Raw genomic sequence first — 21,241 nt, 5'->3', positions numbered from 1 at the left:
TAAGGAAAGTCATTTCCTTTTTTTTCCTTCTATGCTTTTCTGTGTTGCATAAGTTTACTCATGAAAGGATTGGGTCTGAGTTTTCAATAATTCTTTCCTAAATATTCCAACAGCTTCTCCATATCTACCCAGCCCATTCTCTTCAAAATTATGCAAATAGTGATCAAATAATAAACAGGAGAAACTGTTCAAAGCAACCCAACCAAAATGCTGGAGGTCAGGCAGCATCTATGGAAATGAATAAAGAATCAACACTTCAGTCGGAGACCCTTCTTCAGAACTGAGAAGGATGTGGGAAGATGCCAGAATAAAAAGCTGGGGAGAGGGGAAGGAGGCTAGCTGGAAGGTGATTGGTGAAGCCAGGTGGGTGGGAAAGGTCAAGGGATGGAGCTGAAGGAATCTGATAGGAGAGGACAATGAACCATAGGAGAAAGGGAAGGAGGAGGGGCCCAGGGGGAAGTAATAGGCAGGTGAGAAGAGGTGAAAAGAGGGGAATAGAGGGAGGGATTAAATTTGTTCACTGGAAGGAGAAATCAGTATTCATCCCATCAGGTTGTAGGGTATCCAGATGGAATAAAAGGTGTTGCTCCTCCACCCTGAGCGTGGCCTCTTCTTGGTGCAAGAAGTGGCTATGAATCGACATATTAGAACGGAAATCAGAATTGGAATCAAAATAGTTGGCCTCCGGCAATTCTCACGTGGCGGATGGTGTGGAGGCGCTCGATGAAGCTTTCCCTCCAGTTTATGATGGGTCTCACCGCCGTAGAGGAGGCCGCTTCGAGAGCAGCAGACACAATAGCCAACCCCAGCAGATTCACAGGTGAAGTGTTACCTCACCTGGAAGGACAGTTTGGGGCCCTGAATGGAGGCGAGGGGGGAGGTGATGGCCAGGTGTGGCACTTTGGCTGCTTGCAGGGATAAGTGCTGGGATGGAGGTCAGTGGGGAGGGATGAATGGACAAGGGGAATCGTTGAGCAAGCCATCCCTGCGGAAAGACGGATGGGGTGGGGGAGATAAAGGTATGTTTAAAGGTAGGATCCCTTTGGAGATGACAGAAGTTATGGTGGATAAGATATTGGATGTGGAGGCTTATGGGGTGGTGGGTAAGGACAAGAGGAACTCTATCACTGTTAAGATGGAGGGAAGATGACGTGAGCGTGGATGTTCTAGAGATGGAGGAGATGTGGGTGAGCGCAGCTTCAATAGTGTTCTTTAAAGAAGGAGGACATTCCTGACGTGCTGGAATGGAAAGCCATGTCTTGGGAACAGATGCAGAGGAGGTGAAGAAGCTGAGTAAAGGAAATAGCATTTTTACAGGAGATAGGGCGGGAAGGAGTATACGTAGTCAAGGTAATTGTGGGAATCAGTAATGTCGGTTGACAGCTTGTCTCCAGAGATGGAGACAGAGAGATTGAGAAAGGGGTGGGAGTTGTTAGAGATGGACCAAGTGAATTGAAGTGCAGGGTGGAAGTTGATAATTGATAAGCTCAGCATGGGTGCATGAATCAGACGTCAATGTAGCGGAGGAAGAGTTGGGAAGTATAACCGGGGAAGTGATCGAATAGTCCTTTAACCCTGTAAGTTTTAAGAAACGCAGTCATATTTTGTGTTCACCTCATGATTAAACTTGCAGAATTCAGGCATCATTCTAGTAACAATGTGCTAAATTTTCCTCAAAGTCCAATATACCCATTCTAAAATATGGTGCTTGCATCTGTTGACAGTATCATGTGGAGCACAGCTTGCCTTTGCATAAATTAGGCAGATCCTGCATTCTGATTACTTAGGTAACAAGCATTTCATTAATCCTTTTGCATTAAACTCCTCTACCTGTCCTCAACATTTTAATGGCCAATATTTTTGCATTTCTTTAGACCACCACTGCTTCTACGAGGGGTGATTGATAAGTTCGTGGCCTAAGGTAGAAGGAGTCAATTTTAGAAAACCTAGCACATTGATTTTTTCAACATAGTCCCCTCCTACATTTAGCACTTAGTCTAGTAGTCGTGAAGCATACAGATCTTGGACCTCCAGAAAGTGTCCATAGCAGGGGTGATTGATAAGTTTGTGGCCTAAGGTAGAAGGAGATGAGTTATACAGCTCTTGTTACATGCACGTGCAGTTCAACTCTTTGAGTGATTATGCAGAAAGTTTGAAGTTAAAAACATCTCCTTCCACCTTAGGCCACGGACTTATCAATCACCCCTGATGCATTATTAACTTCAAACTTTCTGTATAATCACTCAAAGAGTTGACCTGCATGTGCATGTAACGAGAGCTGTATAACAAATCTCCTTCTACCTTAGGCCAAGAACTTATCAATCACCCCTGCTGTGGACACTTTCTGGAGTTCCAAGATCCATATGCTCCACGACCGCTGGACTAAGTGCGTAAATGTAGGAGGGGGACTATGTTGAAAAATAAATGTGCTAGGTTTTTCAAAAATTGACTCCTTCCACCTTAGGCGATGAACTTATTAATTACCCCTTGTAGATTTCAACCATTTCAAAAATTCATCTGGCTTAGTAACTGGATTTTACTTTCCACTGGTGTACTAAATGCACTATGTTTAAATCAGACACCCCCTCAGATCTCCTAAAAATCTCAGTAAATTGGTCAAACGTACATTAAAGCAGTGCTGTGGTGCTTTGCGTGCAGACTGGTTTCTCATTGGCAGCTTCATGCAAACCTTACTGTTCTATTGCTGCACTCATTGCTGGGAAGTGAGTTCTCAACACAAAATAGGGCCCTGCTGGTGAAAAAGCATTCTGGGAAGGAAAACATGGCGCCCCTCCTATCTGTCATGAATCTCACTGTGATTGTCTGCCCTGATTTAATCCTGCGTTGTGAGTGGTCTTATGGTACTGTGAATTGGGCTGATCAATGATACTTGCACCTCAGTAGAAGCTTACATAAAAAGCCTGTGAAAATGAGTGTTACAGACTCTACCATCCTAACCATGGAAAAATGGAGCAGGCAGGCTGCCTCAGAACGGACTTTGAACGACAGTCTCACTGCTGACCTCCTGCACAATGGGTTCCCGTTTACTTGTATGACAAACAAAGCACAATAAAAGCAGATCATTCTAATATCAAGTAAGGCATGCAGCAAGTAACTCAGGACATCATTGTCCGTGAGTGGTTAGCAGAGTGGCTGTGCAAAGGTGAGAGTGTCCTGAACAACTCCAAACAATGAGCTAAATCCACCTGGATTGATCCAATCTAGATCTAACCTTTGTTCTTGTTTGCAGATAAAAATTATATGCAAATAGATCCAAGACCGAGACCACTGGTTTTAAATGGAGAATCGGGTTGACTTACACTGAAGTCCATTTCTCATTGTCTGCCCCTTTGCTTAGTCGGTCGATACCTCTTTGTGGTGCTATGCTTCTCTCTAAATTGCTAGTTTTTCTGCCTATCCTCTGTCACCAGCATTCTTGGGGTAAGTGGCTTCCTATCCATTATCTCTTCCATTTTACATCCGGTAAATAGGCAGGGTCCAAAGGTGATCATTGCAGGTCAGTGCCAGAAACATCCTGCCTATCAAAGGACTTGAGCATTTGTCCTATTCTTGATCACTGGCTCTTGGTAAATTTCCGGATGAGGTCAATAATTTGTTTTCAATTCCATGAGTCTTACCTGCAGCTAAGGTAAGGCACTTAATTAAATGCATTATGGAAGTCCTTAAAATTAGATCAAATGACATTAGCCTATCTCATACTTCAGACGTTCCTTTAAATGGGGTTTACCCTTTCCTGTCTATGTTCCTACTTTAAGTGTAACCCACAAGGCTCACCCCTCTAGGGGAATCAGCTTTCAGTCCTGCCCAACAGGGTATTCAAGTTTGGGTGGATGCTGTGTGATGTACTCCCGTTCCAAACCCACAATGCAAAATATCAGACAGTACACCATATACAATCAAATGATGAACTTTATGAATCTTAATCCAAATATAGGGTTATTATGAAAATAAACGAACAAAAATAAAAGGGCCCAAAGTTAAGTCTCAATATACTGTTGGAGCTCGCTCAGCAGGTACTCCTCCACAAACGACCTCTGCCGAAACGTCGCCGACCCTTGGTTTCCAGTATATTCCATCCAGCGGTCTCCCAGCACTCTCCATGCATGTCCTTCCTCTTCACTGTCCTCGACCAAAAGCCCGAAAAAAAACCCAGCTCCCAGACATACAAGAAAGAATAACATTTCTCCCATTGGATAGCCCCCCGTTATCTGTAGCTATAACCAAACATTGTTGCTACTGAGAAACCATTACCTCGTCAGTAAACATTACAGAGAAGCAATTACATTAGCCTTAGCAGTTAACAGAACAGAGAGACCCTACATAAAATATTAAACAGTGGGAGTCCAACAATTTCAGGACTGGTTGAGAACTGGGTCAGTAGGCACATTAGGATGGAGTTAAATTGGCCTTTACTTTCAAATGTGTGACAGCAATTTACTCAACTGTGTAACGTCTGATTAATTTGTTTTCCATTGGCTTCACTTCCACATATTCCAAGCCACTATATTCATCCTCTGTGATGTTGTGACACCCTCCACTTCCCATTAAAAAACTGCTGGACTATCCAACGTAAGGCTGAGCCTGGGATGCTTGTTGTACTAGTGCCGTTATGGCAAAGGAGAAAGTAATAAATCCTCTTTGAATTCTGGTTGCAACTCACTTCAAAAGAGAAAGCTTCCATATGCCAGGCCGAGCTGAAAAGAAATATACCATGTGCCTTATCAGGTAAGCTGGTTTCTCTGACGAATCCTTATTCTTATCTCAGTAGGACAGAAATGTAATTGGCTCTGATTCAAAGTTGTGCAAAGGAATCTAATTTTGATTGATTTTGGTTGGGTACAATAAACAGACACAAATTGCACCAATGCTCTTAACATGCTTAATAATTACCGGGGAAACCTGCTCCCCTGTTGCCCCTGCACAAGATGATTAATTATTCTTATCTGCAAATTGAACAAGATATGTTTGGTTTGATATAGGTATAAAACATTACAATTGTTTTCATCTTAATATGAGCATTGCCAAATAGAATATATGTAGAAATTACTTAAATGGGAAATCATTTGCTGTTGTAAGACTATAGAATTTTTAAAAAGTCTGATAATGAAAATACACAAACAAAGGGGGACAAAATTCCTGGACTAGAAGAGTTGATGTATTGGACATGTGAAACTAATTACCCTCCTAGAACTATGCTGAACAGGTGTTTCTTCAGATTGAGCAGGACGCATTCCCAAGTTAACACCAGTGGCAGATGATCCACAGTGAGGTTAGATGCTAAACTTGCCAATGAACATACCAGTAAGTTGGGATTTTGAATGTAAAAACCCCAAACTTGCGGGTTGGGTTCATTTTGTCGTTGGATTCCAGTGGTGGGGCCTGATGTTGCTGACATTCTGTAGAGAATCTGCTCAACGATTGTCTTCCACATCAGACCTGCCACAGACCTTTGAGCCCAGTAATTGCAAAAGATGTTTCATGTTTGTGCGGAAGGAAAAGTAAGGTAAGTTATATTTTTAAATTACTTCTATTGGCTATAAGATATTTAAATATTTAGCAGTGTATAAGATCCTTTTTAAAATTCTGTATGGATAGTTTCATTTTTAATTGTTTTGAGTGTTACTGGATGTCAGGAACATTAGGAAAGACAACAAAAGGTTAACAGTTTCAGTAGGTGGCAAAGCTTTGCAATTGTTTGGAAATTATTTTTTTTTCCAAAGTTTTGTGCGCAGGCTTTTGTTGGTGTAGTTATGTGACCTGGGCAGGTGTGTGGTAAGTGCAGGCAAAAATTTAGACCCATATTTTCTTCCTGCCAAATAAAAGAAATCCAAGCTTTAAAATTCAAGGTGTAGTTTTTGGGCTGATTAGATCAGAATGTGATGTATATTTTTAATGGGAAAAATGCAAGAAATTGCAGGACTATTATCCTTTGGAAGTATGAAGGAGGAGGAGGAGGTGGATCTTGTGATTGAGGAGTGTGTGATACAGTGTTGTCAAACTGGAATTCAATAAACCAATCTATGCAACATGTTCAGCACACATACAGAATTCAGTGTTATATGGCAAGAAGAAAGCTTTATTGGAACATTCTGAAAGAATTAATAAGCATTTGGAGGTTTGTTCCTGATTGAGTCCTGCTGAGATTTTCTTCAAGTCAACTTGTGTTTCATGCTTCTAAACATCAGACTGGTATGATAAGCACTGACGGACAATGTCTCCATTTGAAACTTTCAGCAATCTTTGTTCCGTCCATGACTTGTGGAGTGCAACTTGATAGGGAGAATGAACATTAATCGCACAGATCACAACAACTTGCTAGAAGTTGAGGAGGGTCATACAGAAAAGAATTAGGGCCACTAAGTCCACGTTAACCTCAATAATAAGCAAATACTTTGAGAGGCTGGCCAAGGACTACATCTGCAGCATGCTACCACCCACACTGGACCCACTACAATTCGCCTACCGACATAACTGATCGACAGATGAAGCAATATCCACAGCTCTACACACCGTCCTTACACATCTGGAGAGGAGGAATGCTTATGTGCGAATGCTGTTCTTGGACTACAGTTCGTCATTCAACACCATAGTTCCTTCCAGGCTCGACAAGAAGCTCAGAGGCCTCGGCCTGCCTTCTGCAGCTGGATCCCGGACTTCCTGTCAGATCACCAGCAGGTGGTAAGAGTGGGCTCCCTCACCTCTGCCCCTCTGACCCTCAACACAGGAGCCCCTCAGGGCTGTGTCCTAAGACCCCTCCTTTACTCTCTGTATACCCATGACTGTGTCACCACCAACAGCTCCAATCCCTGCTAACTAAATTTGCTGATGACACTACACTGATAGGCCTAATCTCAAATAATAATGAGGTAACCTACAGAGAAGTCATCACCCTGACACAGTGGTGTCAAGAAAACAACCTCTCCCTCAATGTTGTGAAAACAAAGGAGCTGGTTGTGGACTACAGGAAGAATGAAGACAGGCTACCCCCTATTGACATCAATGGATCTGGGGTTGAGAGGGTGAACAGCTTTAAGTTCATAGAAACATAGAAAACCTATAGCACAATACAGGCCCTTCATCCCACAAAGTTGTGCCGAACACGTCCCTACCTTAGAAATTACTAGGCTCACCTATAGCCCTCTATTTTACTAAGCTCCATGTACCTATCTAAAAGCCTCTTAAAAGACCCTTTTGCACCCTATCGTTCCTTGGCATTAACATCACTGAGGATTCTTCGTGGTCTGTACACACTGGCTGTGTGATGAAATAGGCACAACAGCACCTTTTTTACCTCAGACAGTTGAAGTTTGGTATGGGCCCCCAAATCCTAAGAACTTTCTACAGGGGCACCATTGAGAGCATCCTGGTATGATGGTATTATGGTATTGTGGTATTGTTTATGGTATTGTTTGCACTGTTGTAACTATATGTTGTAACTATGTGGTTTTGTGCAGGTCTTGTAGCTTTAGTTTTTGGTCTTGTTTGTCTGGTGGATTTGGAGCTCCTTTCTGGGGAACACGCTAAGATGGTAGCACGATATTAATAAGCAGCAGCCTCTCCGGACTCTGGATTGGGGATTGCCAAATGTTATGTGCATTTTCTGGTGTAGTCTATTTTGTCATGTGCTTTGTTGATATCATTCTGGAGGAACATTGTCTCATTTTTTTAACTGCATTGCATTTGTGGTTTTTAAATGACAATAAACTGAATCTGAATCTGAATCTTGACTGGCTGCATCACTGCTCGGTACTTCCCTCAATCGCAGGTCTCTGGAGAGAGTGGTGCGGACAGCCCAGCTCATTTTAGATGTGAACTTCCCACTATTCAGGACATTTACAAGGACAGGTGTGTAAAAAAAGGGCCCGAAGGATCATTGGAGACCCAAGTCACCACAACCACAAACTGTTTCAGCTGCTGCCATCCGGGAAATGGTACCGCAGCTTAAAAGCCAGGACCAACAGGCTCCAGGACAGCTTCTTCCACCAGGCCATCAGACTGATTAATTCATGCTGTCACAACTTGTATTTCTATGTTATATCGACCATCTTGTTGCACATAATATTTATTATAAATTACTATAAATTGCACATTTAGATTTTTACTCCTCATGTATGTGAAGGAAGTAAGTAATCAAGTCATTTCAATTCAATTCAAGCACCTGCTTACACCAGCACTGGATTAGTTTAGCATTTGCAGTAATATTACGTGAATCCTAATTTATTCTCCTTAGTTTCCCACTAACATTCCCAGATTTGACGCTAACCAAAACAAGGAGGCAACTTGCTGTAGATAATTAACCCACCAACTCACACGTCTTTGGGATGTGGAAGGAAAGTGGATCACCAGGAGGAAACCCACATACTCAGTGAGTTGGCTCTGGAGGTCAAGATTGATCTTCAGTTGCTGGGGCAATAAAGCAGCAACTAACTGCTACTCACTTGCTGTGTATTCAGGAGGTCACATCACCGATTATTCCAGAAGCTGTCCATAAAATGCCTCCTATCCAGATCCCAGCACCCTTTTTTAAAATTCAGTCCACTCCTCCTCAGATCCCTTTCTCATCTCGTTGTGATCCCATCTTGCTTTAGACACTCTTGCCATGAGAAAATAGTTCTTATTACCAATCCCATCTGTCTGATAATTTTTGTAGCAGGTCACCCCCAGACTCCAAAGCTGCAGAGAAAAGAAAGCCATTTTATCCAGTCTCTCCTTATAAACCGAACTGCGGCAATCCAGGCAACATCCTGGTAAACCCCCTCCAGCATAGTACGATCCTTCCTACATGACTAGAACTACACGTAGTATTGTGACCTAACCAAGTTTTTATAGAACTGTATCTTGAAGGCAATTCCTGCTTGTGTCTTCTTCATTGTCTGTCTACCTGCTGCTGCCACTTTTCAGGATCTGTGGACTTCTACCTAAAGGTCACCTGATTTCTCAACTTCACTTTGATTATTCAATTTACTATGCATGTCCAGCCCTAACCTGACCTTCCAATATGTATGCATCACTGCGCTGGTCACGATTAAATTCCATCTGCCATTGCTCTGCCCAATTTTCCCTCTGATCAATATCACGTTGCAGCCTAAGACAATCATCCTTGAATCATATTCCACAAATTTTTATCTTATTCCTGATTTCCCGAATGATGTCTGTAATCCTTTCCCTACGCAGATGTTACAAGTTCTTCACAATTTCGCATGAAATAGGAATGCTTATACCCAGGATACTTAATGATGAAAATCTTAAAGCACTTCCTGGATATTTGAAATAAATGCATTAAACTCCGAAAACACTGAGCAGATCAGGCAGCATGAGTGGAGATAAAAGGGGTGAATATTTTCTGTTGAAAAAGGTACTTCTGTTTGCAAAGCTAACTGTTGCTCTTTCACACAGACTTCCTGAATGTTTCAAATTTCCAGTAGTTATACTTCCTTAGATTTTCATCATTACATATCCCATGAATGTGAAAATTTCCCATTTGTAGAGAAACTATGAATGAAGATTTAATGAACAATTTCACACAGTTGCGCTTGTAGATAACCAAAATTAGGACCCTTTTTATATTTAGGTTCTTTTGTTTCACAAGAAAACTGAAGAGCCACAGTAGCAGAAGAGATATTACCATATCAGTGATGATCTTTCTAAACTTATTGAGATACAGCATGGAATAGGCCCTTCTGGCCATTTAAGCCATGCTGCCTAGCAATCCCCCGATTTAATCCTAGTCTAATCATGGGGCAATTTAAAATGACCAATTAACCTACCAGCCAGTAGGCCAACACCATCTTTGGACAGTGGGAGGAAACCGGAACACCCAGAGGAAACTTGTGCTGTCATGGTGTGAACGTACAAATTTCTTCTAGGCAGCGGTGGGAATTGAACCTGGACTGCCTGTACTGTAAAGCGTGTGTTACCCACTATGATACTGTCTTGTCCCAACACTAAGGGGAGACTGAATACGCTTTCATCTATTTTAAATTTTCTGATAGTAATCACAGAAAGGACTAATGTGATAGTAGTGATCAAGAGCTATTGATAAACCAGATCTGAATGACCTTAGTTGATGTCTGCAAATAATCAGCAGATAGAACTCACTGCAGTTAATTCTGATGGGGCTGATAGGAACGTATTATATTTTACAGTTCTCTTTTAGTGTTCCTGTACATTGATGCAGCACATTATAATTCTGTTTTGTTTGAATTCTTTGCAACAACCTGTCTCTGAATGTGAACAAAACAAAAGAGATAGTTGTTGACTTCAGGAGGGCACGGAGCGACCACTCCCCGCTGAACATTGATGGCTCCTCGGTAGAGATCGTAAAGAGCACCAAATTTCTTGGTGTACACCTGACAGAGAATCTCACCTGGTCCCTCAACACCAGCTCCATAGCAAAGAAAGCCCAGCAGTGTCTCTGCTTTCTGCGAAGGCTGAGGAAAGTCCATCTCCCACCCTCCATCCTTATCACATTCTACAGGGGTTGTATTGAGAGCATCCAGAGCAGCTGTATCTCTACCTGGTTTGGAAATTGCACCATCTCGGATTGCAAGACCCTGCAGCGGATAGTGAAGTCATCTGGGAAGAACATCGGGGTCTCTCTTCCCGGCATCACGGACATTTACACTACACGCGGCATCCGCAAAGCAAACAGCATTATGAAGGACCCCATGCATCCCTCATACAATCTCTTCTCCCTCCTGCCATCTGGGAAAAGGCTCCGAAGCATTCGGGCTCTCACGACCAGACTATGTAACAATTTCTTCCCCCAAGCTATCAGACTCCTCATTACACAGAGCCTGGACTGACACCTTACTGCCCTATTGTCCTGTTTATTATTTATTGTAATGCCTGCACTGTTTTGTGCACTTTATGCAGTCCTGGGTAGGTCTGTAGTCTAGTGTAGTTGTTTTTTTTCTTTGTGTTGTTTTTTACATAGTTCAGTCTAGTTTTTGTACTGTGTCATGTAACACCTTGGTCCTGAAAAACGTTGTCTCGTTTTTACTGTGCACTGTACCAGCAGTTATGGTCGAAATGACAATAAAAGTGACTTGACTTGACTTGAAACATCCAAGCAGACTTAAGTTATGTGTTAGAGAGTATAGTTAGGGAACTTGGGGACTGGGGGCAGGAGGGGTGTTTAAAATACTGTGAAGGAGGAGGGGTGTTAACAATACCATGTTGTGTAATTTGATACCTTTCCCATTTGATTTTAAAATCCAAGAATCAACTAATAAATATGTCTCACTGAAAAGACAGAGAGGTCTTAATTATCATCTAAAAGCAGATTTGGTAAGATGGAATACAGTATAGGATGTGTATGGCCATGCACTTTGGGAGAAGGAATAAAAGCATAGATTATTTTCTAAATAGGGAGAAAATTCAAAAATCAGAGGTGCAAAGGGACTTGGGAGTCCTTGTGCAGGATTCCCTAAACGTTAACTTGCACGTTGAATCAGTGGTAAGGAAGCTGAATACAATTTTAGCATTCATTTCCAGAAGATTAGAAAATAAAAGATTCTTGATTGGTCAGGGCATGAAGGGATATAGGTTGAAGGCAGGATATTGGGGCTGAGAGGAAAATTAGATCAGCCATGATGAAAAGGCAGAGCAGATTTGATGGACCAAATGGCCTTAATCTGCTCATTTAGCTTATGGCCTTATAAAAGCACTGATGTAATCTTGAGCAAATACGAGGAAATCTGCAGATGCTGGAAATTCAAACAACACACACAAAATGCTGGCGGAACACAGCAGGCCAGGCAGCATCTATAGGGAGAAGCACTGTCGACGTTTCGGGCCGAGACCCTTCGTCAGGACTAAGTGTCTCGGCCCGAAACGTCGACAGCGCTTCTCCCTATAGATGCTGCCTGGCCTGCTGTGTTCCACCAGCATTTTGTGTGTGTTGTTGATGTAATCTTGAGACTTTATAAGGGATTGAACAGACAACATTTGGAGTATTGTGAGCAGTTTTGATCCCCTTATTTAAGAAAGGATATTTTAGCATTGGAGAGGGTTCAGAGGACATTCACGAGAATGATCCTGGGAATGAAAGGGTGCACGTATGAGGCATTTTGATGACTCTGGGCATGTACTCACTGGAATTTAGAAGATTGAGTGGGGATCTCATTGAGCCCAATCGCATATTGAAAGGCCTGGATAGAGTGGATGTGGAGAAGATGTTTCCAACAGTGGGAACGTCTAGGACGAGACTGAGTCTGCTACCAGATTGCTAAATTTGTCCAATTCTGTTAAAAAGTACTTGGTCAGAGTTAAGCTGAGCTTCATGTTTAGACCACCAGATGGCACTTGTTCCTGCATTTCAGTATTTACTGGTGCAACAAACATTCCACCGAAGGAATTCAGCGGTCGAGCAGCATCTGTGGGTGAAAGGAACTGTAGACTTTTCAGGTTGATCCCTGCATCAGGAATGAGTGGAGAGGGGAGATAGCCAGAATAAAGAGCAGAAGGGGAGTGGTGAGATGGGAGTCTGAGATGATTAGCATGTTGGTTAAAAATCTCTTTAAAAAAGTATACATATTAACTTTATATTTACAGTTAGCCTTGTGCCTACTTTAAACTGGCAATCTGTAAGATTTATATTATACCTCTTAACTAATCTTTTATTCTTCATTGATTTTTTTTGATTATTTGCACAATTTGTCTTTTACACATTGGTTGTTTGTCAATCTTTCTTATTTATATTTTTAAAAATTTTGTAGTATTTCTCTACTTTCCTGAAAATTCCTACAAGAAAGTAAATCTCAGGGTAGTATATAGTGACATTTATATACTTTGATAATAAATTTACTTTGAACAAGGTATGGACAAGAGAGGAACAGGAGCGCCTACAGGACTGCTTTGAATTGATGGACTGGATTGTATTCAGGGATTCATCTTTGAATCTGGATGAGTATGCTGCAGTTGTTACTGACTTCATTAAAACCTGTGTGGATGAGTGTGTGCCTACAAAGACTTACTGTACATTCACAAACCAAAAGCCGTGGATGAACTAGGAGGTTCGTTGTCAGTTGAGGATTGGACCTATGGCATTTAAGTCTGGCGACCCAGGTCTGTGTATAAGAAGACCAGGTATGACTTGTGGAGGGCTATTTCAAGAGTGAAGCGACAATTCCGAGTGAGGTTGGAGGCAATATTGGATGCATGCCAGCTCTGGCAGTGTTTGCTTCCTACAAAGCAAAACCCAGCATCGTGACTGGCAGTGAAGTTTCATTACCAGATGAGCTGAACACCTTTTATGCCCGCTTTGAAAGGGAGGATATAACTACAGCTGTGAGGATTCTTGCTTCACCCAGTGACCGTGTGACCTCTGACTTGGAGGCTGATGTTGGGCTCCGGTGGAGTACCTGGTAATGGTCTGAAAAATTGTGCCAACCAACTGGTGGGAGTATTGGAAGATATTTTCAGTCTCTCACTGCTACAGTCAAAAGGGTCCCACCTGCTTCAAAAGGGCAATAGTTCTACCAGTGCCCAAGAAGAGTAGTGTGAGCGATTCCAAGTTCCTGGGCATCAAGATCTCTGAGGATCTAACCTGCTCCCAACATATTGATACAGCCATTAAGAAGGCATGACAGTAGCTATATTTCATTGGGAGTTTGAGGAAATTTGGTTTGTCACCTAAAACACTCAAAAACTTCTATAGATGGAGAGTATTCTGACAGGCTGCACCACTGTCTAGTATGGGGAGGGGTGGGGATCAAAAGAAACTAGAGAAAGTAGTAAATTCTGTCAGCTCCATCAATGGTACTAGTCTCTATGGTACTAGTCTCTGTAGTACCCAAGACATCTGCAAGGAGCAGTGCTTCAGAAAGGCAGTGTCGATTATTTAAAAACCCTTATCACCCAGACATGCCCTCTTCTCGTTATTATCATCAGGAGGGAGGTACAGAAGCCTGAAGGCACTCACTCAACGATTCAGGAACAGCTTCTTCCTCTTTGCCATGCGATTCCTAAATGGACATTGAACCCATGAACACATTTTTTTCATTATTTCTGCTTTTGCACTATTTTTAATTTATCTGTTTAATATACATATATATTAGCAATAGATCGATTGGTTCACAGAGAAAGCTTCACTCAGGTCAGGGAGAAAAGTTTAAAAAAGGAACGTTCCGCGGGGCACAGTACATTAGCGGCGAATCAATCAATTCGACAAAAGAGAGAGCTTTGCACAGTTTGGGGAGTAGAGTTTTAAAAGGAGCGTCTCATGAGGCTTGGCGCATTAGAATAGTGGTTATGACTGTGAGGCCAGTTTTCTGTTCTGGGTGTCAGATGTGGGATGTCCACAAGACTCCCAGTCTCCCCATTGGCCACGTCTGCACCAGGTGCTTCGAGCTGCAGCTCCTTAGAGACCGAGTTAGGGAACCGGAGCTGCAGCTCGATGACCCTCGGCTTGTGAGGGAGAGTGAGACAGTGAGGAGGTGATAGACGGGAACTATAGGCAAGTAGTCACCTCGGGGCCACAGGAGACAGATAAGTGGGTGACTGTCAGGAGAGGAAAGGGGTCAGGTAGTGGAGAGCACCCCTGTGGCTGTCCTCCTTAACAATAAGTACTCCATTTTGAGTGCTGTCGTGGGGGACGATCTACCTGGGGGAAGCACCAGTGGCCGTGCCTCTGGCACTGAGTCTGGTCTGTGGCTCAGAAGGGTAGGGAAATGAAGAGGATGGCAGCGGCAATAGGGGATTATGTAGTGAGGGGGACAGACTGGTGATTCTGTGGATGCGAAAAAGAAACAAGGATGGGAGTTTGCCTCCCAGGTGCCAGGGTTTGTGATGTTTCTGAGTGCGTCCACAATATCCTGGAATGGGAGGGTGAGCAGTCAGAAGTCGTGGTACATATTGGTACCAACGACATAGGGAGAAAAAGTGTGGCAGTCCTGAGAGCAGAGTACAGGGAGTTAGGAAGAAAGCTGAGAGGCAGGACCTCAATGGTAGTAATCTTGAGACTGTTGCCTGTGCCACGCAATAGTGAGTTTAGGAATAGAATGAAGTGGAGGATAATTGCGTGGCTGAAGGATTGGAGCAGGAATTCAGATTTTTGGATCATTGAGATCTTTTCTGGGGCAGGTGTTATCTGTACAAAAAGGATGGGTTGCACTTGAATCCAAGGGGACCAATATCCTGGTGGGGAGGTTTGCTAATGCTATTGGGGAGGGTTTAAATTAGATTTGCAGGGGAATGGGAACCGAAGTAAAGAGGCAGAGGATGGGAAGGTCGGAGCACAAGTAGAGACAGCTTATAGGGAGTTTGTGAAGAAGGATAGGCAGTTGTTAAAGCAAAGATGCACTCAGCCTGATGGTTTGAGATGTGTCTATTTTAATGCAAGGAGTATCGTAAACAAGGTGGATGAACTTAGAGCATGGATCAATATTTGGAACTGTGATGTGGCCACTACAGAGACTTGGACGTCTCAGGAGCAGGAATGGCTGCTGAGTGTGCCGGGCTTTAGATGTTTCACAAAGAACAGAGACGGAGGCAAAAGAGATGCAGGCGTGGCATTACTAATTAGGGATAGTGTCACCGCTGCAGAAAAGGAGGAATTCATGGAGGGATGGTCTACTGAGTCAGTGTGGTGGGAAGTCAGAAACAAGAAAGGGGCAATAACTCTATTGGGTGTTTTTTATAGACCCCCCCCCCAATACTAATGGGGATATCAAGGATCAGATAAGAAGGCAGATTCTGGAACGGTGCAATAATAATAGGGTTGTTGTGATGGGAGATTTTAACTTTCCTAATATTGATTGGCATCTCCTTAGCGCAAGGGGTTTAGATGCGGTGGAGTTTGTTAGATGTGTTCAGGAAGGTTTCCTGATGCAATATGAGTATAAGCCAACTAGAGGAGAGGCTGTACTTGATCTGGTATTGGGAAATGAGCCTGGTCAGGTGACGGATTTCTTGGTGAGAGAGCATTTTGAAGGTAGTGATCACAACTCTATCTCCTTCACCATAGCGCTGGAGAGGGATAGGAGCAGACAATTTGGGAAAACATTTAATTGGTATAGGGGGAAACATGATGCTATTAGGTAGGAACTTGGGAAGCATCAATTGGGAGGAGATGTTCTCAGGGAAATGCATGGCAGAAATATGGCAAATGTTCAGGGAACATCTGCATGGAGTTCTGTATAGGTATGTTCCACTGAGGCAGGGCAAGGATGGTAGAGTTAAAGAACCACAGTGTACAAAGTATGTAGAAAATCTAGTTAAGAAGATAAGAAAAACTTATGAAAAGTTCAAGAAACTATGTACTGTTAGAGCTCTAGAAAATTACAAGGTTGCTAGGAAGAAGCTTAAGAATGGAATTAAGAGAGCCATAAGGGGCCATGAGAAGGCCTTGGTGAGCAGGATTAAGGAAAACCCCAAGGCATTCTACAAGAATGTGATTAGCAAGAGGATAAGCCGTGTGAGAATAGGACTAATCAGGTGCGATAGTAGAAATGTGCATGGAGTCGGAGGAGGTAGCAAAGGTACTTAATGAATACTTTGCTTCACTATTCACTAGGGGAAAAGACCTTGGCAATTGTGGGGATGACTTAAAGTGGACTGAAATGCTTGAGCATATAGGCATTAAAAAAGAGGATGTGCTGGAGCATTTGAAAAGCATTACGTTAGATAAGTCACCAGGACCAGATGAGATATACCCCAGGCTATTGTGGGAAACGAGCAAGGAGATTGCTGAGCCTTTTGCAATGATCTTTGCATCAGCAATAGGGACAGGGGAAGTACCGGGGGATTGGAGGTTTGTAAATGTTGTTCCCTTGTTCAAGAAAGAGAATAGAGATAACCTAGGAATTACAGACCAGTGAGTTTGACTTCAGTAGTGGGCAAATTGTTGGAGAAGATCATGAGAGGCAGGATTGATGAGCATTTGGAGAGATATAGTCTGATTAGGGATAGTCAGCATGGCTTTGTCAAGGGCAGGTCGTGCCTTATGAGCCTGATTGAATTCTTTGAGGAAGTAACAAAACACATTGATGAAGGTAGAGCAGTGGATGCAGTGTATATGGACTTCAGTAAGGTGTTTGATGAGGTTTCCCTGAAAGGCTCTTTCAGAAAGTAAGGAGGCATGGGATTCAAGGAGACCTTGCTTTGTGGATCCAGAATTGGCTTGCCCACAGAAGGCAAAGGGAGGTTGTAAATGGTTCATATTCTGCATAGAGAATGGTGACCTGTTTTGGGACCTCTCCTCCTCATGATTTTTATAAATGACCTAGATGAAGAAGTAGAAGGGGGGGGTTAGTAAGTTTGCTGATGGCACAAAGGTTGGGGGTGTTGTGGATAGTCTGGAAGGTTGTCAAAGGTTACAGCGGGACATTGAAAGGATGCAGAACTGGGCTGAAAAGGTGCAGATGGTTCATCTGAAAAGGTTCATCCCAGATAAACGTAAAGTGACAACACAAGTGAATCTGCAGATGCTGGAAATAAATAAAAACACAAAATGCTGGCAGAACTCAGCAGGCCAGCATTTTGTGTTTTTATTTTTTTTTAAGTGTAAAGTGGTCCATTTTGGTAGGTCAAATTTGAAAATAGAATATAATATTAATAGTGAGACTCTTGGCAGCATGGAGGACCTGAGAGATCTTGGGGTCCATGTCAATAGGATACTCAAAGCTGCTGCGCAGGTTGACAGTGTTGTGAAGAAGGCGTATGGTGTGTTGGCATTCATCAACCATGGGATCGAGTTCAAGAGCCATGAGTTAATGTTAGAGTTATATAAGACCTTGGTCAGACCCCACTTGGAGTACTGTATTCAGTTCTGGTCACCTCACTACAAGAAGGATGTGGATACTATAGAGAGAGTGCAGAGGAGATTTATAAGGATGTTTCCTGGATTGAAGGGCATATTTTATGAGAATAGGTTAAGAGTACTTGGCCTTTGAACGAGGGAGGATGAGAGGTGACCTGATGGAGGTGTATAAGATGATGAGGGGCATTGATTGTGTGGATAGCCAGAGGCTTCTTCCCAGGGCTGAAATGGCTAACATGAGGGGGCATCGTTTTAAGGTGCTTGGAAATAAGTACCGAGGGGATGTCAGGGGTAAGTTTTTCACACAGAGAGTGGTGGATGCATGGAATGCACTGCGGGCAGCGGTGTTGGCAACAGATGAAATAGGGTCTTTTAAGAGCCTCTTAGATAAGTACATGGGGCTTAGAAAAATAGAGGGCTATGCGCTAGGGAAATTCTAGGCAGCTTCTAGAGCAGGCTACATGGTTAGCACAACATTGTGGGCCAAGGGGCCTGGAATGTACTGTAAATTTCTATGTTCTATGTTCTATATACTTCCTAAAATAGATTTTATTTATGTTTCTATATTTATCATGTATTGGACTGTACTGCTGTCACTGTTAACAAATTTCATGACATATGCTGATGATATTAAAACTGATTCTGATTCTATGCTGCTACCGGGATTGGGGCTTGTGCTGGAATAAACATCATTATATAGAGAAGCTGATGGCAAACCTTTCTTCTGGTTTTTGTGTTGAGTGGTCCTGTCCTCCTCCCTCTAGCTACCCACATTTCTTCATTAAAAAAAAAACTGCATCCTCTCTATTCCTTTGGAATTTGTCTCCTAAAATGAAGCCTTCAGTTTAGTTCTCCAGGCAGTCTTTGGGTTCTTTTATCTGCCCACTGCATTCTGTGGCTCCATGCCCCTGATCGGTTCTTTTGCCCTTTGCTTCCCTGCCACTGTCCAGAGCCATGTAATCCTCAATGGCCGGATCTCTGCGGTTAGCTCTCACTCTTGCCTCGTGCTTTCCTCATTGTCGATCAGCCACTGATGGTTAGAAACCTTATTTCAGACTCTGTTTCTCCCCCCTCTCCAATATTGTTAACATTAGTATGGTGAAGGTTAATTGCTTGGGAGTGTGTGTCATCAGAAAATAAAACCTTAATATAGCCTCATTATAGGAGGGCTGTGGAAACTTTAGAGAGGCTACAGAGGAGATTTACCAGGATGCTGCCTAGAACAGATAGCATGTTTATGACGATAGGTTGAGCAAGCTAGGGATTTTCTCTTTGGAGTGAAGGAGGACGAGAGGTGACTCGAAAGAGGCGTTAGACTTGATATCTTTTCATTGATACTATTTGTGTTCTTCGTACCTGTCTGAATGCTTGCAAGAAAATGAATCTCAGGGTAGTATACGGTGACATAAGTATACATGCAGTGGCCACTTTATCAGATACCCTTTGTACCCTTTCTTTGATAATAAATTTACTTTGAACTTTGTTTACAAGTTGAGGAGATGCATCAATAGAGTGGACAGTCGGGGATGTTCGCCCAGGGTGCAAATGTGAGGGGGCATAACTTAAAGGTGATTGAAGGAGAGTGTAGGGACGATATCAGAGGTAAGCTTTTTCAATGGGCCCTGCTAAGGGTGGATGTAGAGGGAGATATGTTTGCAACGTTTAAGGAAGTCTTCGATAGGCGCATGAATGATAGAAAAATGGAGGGCTATGTAGGAGGGAATGGTTAGATTGATCTGAGTGTAGGTAAAAAGGTTGGCACAAGATTGTGGACCAAAGGACCTGTACCGTTCTGTAATGTTCTATATTCTAATGCAAACAACACAATTTCTGCAAATGATGTTTTCTTTCCATTTTCCAACTGGATGGATAAAACAAATAATTATATCAGCACATGTTTGGCATTTCACTGTGATACCTTCTTCAGATCTGAAGATGAGGTATTGAATTATATGCTTCATCTTTTGTTCTGGGGAATCTTGAGTCACGCATTGGTGTGGTTTTACCTTTCCACATCTGTCATGGTTTCTGTGAATATGGTTTAGAGTTGCCACTGGCATAATGACGATGTATCATTCATGCAGAGATTAAAGACTGTCAGCATGAGCACTGTGGACCTAGTGTGGCCCATCATTCACTTACCCGAGGAGTTTATGATTCAATGGTAAACACAAAGTGCACTGCAGATGCTGTGGTCAAATCAAGACGTACAAAAAAACTGGATTCTGCCAGACCTTATGATCGAATGGGCCTTCTAGCCAGCAACAGCTGATCATTATCCAACTAAGAGGGTGATAATTGTAAGTTGCAGCAACAAGTGTTCAACACAAAGCACCTCAATAACCAAGCAGCGCCTCTTACTTTTTTAGAAGTTTGCACAGATTCAGCATGTCATCTAAAACTTTGTTAAACTTCTATAGGTGTGTGGTGGAGTGTACCCTGACTGGTTGTAACGCCAATATTCAAGAACAGAAAAACATACAAAACGTGGTAGGTACCGTCCAGTCCATCACAGACTGTATCCCCACCGTTCAGCACATCTACAAGAAAACAGCATCCTTCATCAAGAGCCCCACCATTTGAGCCATGCTCTCTTCTCACTGCTACCATCAGGAAGGAGAACAGGAGCCTTAGGTCCCACACCATCAGGTTCAAGAACAGTTACTACCCTTCCACCATCAGGCTCCTGAACCAGTCTGGATAACTTCACCCAATCAACACTAAATTAATTTCACAACCTATAGACTCTATTGTACTTCTTTATTCTACTGTGAAAGTCTGCAAGAAAATGAATCTCAGGGGAATTTTGAGTAAAAAAAAATTGCAAAAACAAAACAGCTTGAGTGACCAGGTGGGACATCAGTTTCACCAACTTCTGATAGGGCAGGACACCCTTGCTTCCTATACTTGGACACCACGTTACAACTTATACATAGTCCTTGTGTCCATTTAGAATCAGCCATGTCTTGGTGAATGCTAAATTCAGATGGACATAAAAGGGTCCTAGGCGGTATAGCGGGAAGGGGTTGATTAATGTCTTTTATTATATATTAAATTAGGCCATTACTTGACTGCCACACATCAGTACTGAAGTGGTCTATAGGCCATTGCTATTCATTGGAGCTTAATGTTTCATTATACCAATGACTGACTATAAGACTTTTTGAAGTACCTAGAAGTTCTCAAGGGGCACAATGTGTATTTGAGTTTAAGTTAAACACAGATTCTTTTATTAACATTTGAAAGCATCAATCTTCCTTACAAATTGATACTAAAAGACGGCTTGATACAGAAAAGTTGCCGCATGAAGCATGAAGGCACTCTGCTTCCTGTTTAATTCTCAACAGTGAAAATCTATGAACCATACATACATTTCAGAGTTCAATTTATTATCAAAGGACGTATATGTCACTGTGTACGAGCCTGAGGTAGATTTTCTTCCAGGCATTCACAGTGGAA

The sequence above is a fragment of the Hemitrygon akajei genome, chromosome 4 (assembly GCF_048418815.1).
Source record: "Hemitrygon akajei chromosome 4, sHemAka1.3, whole genome shotgun sequence".
Taxonomy (NCBI): domain Eukaryota; kingdom Metazoa; phylum Chordata; class Chondrichthyes; order Myliobatiformes; family Dasyatidae; genus Hemitrygon; species Hemitrygon akajei.
The sequence above is the reverse complement of the archived record's forward strand: the minus strand, read 5'-3'. Positions refer to the sequence as shown.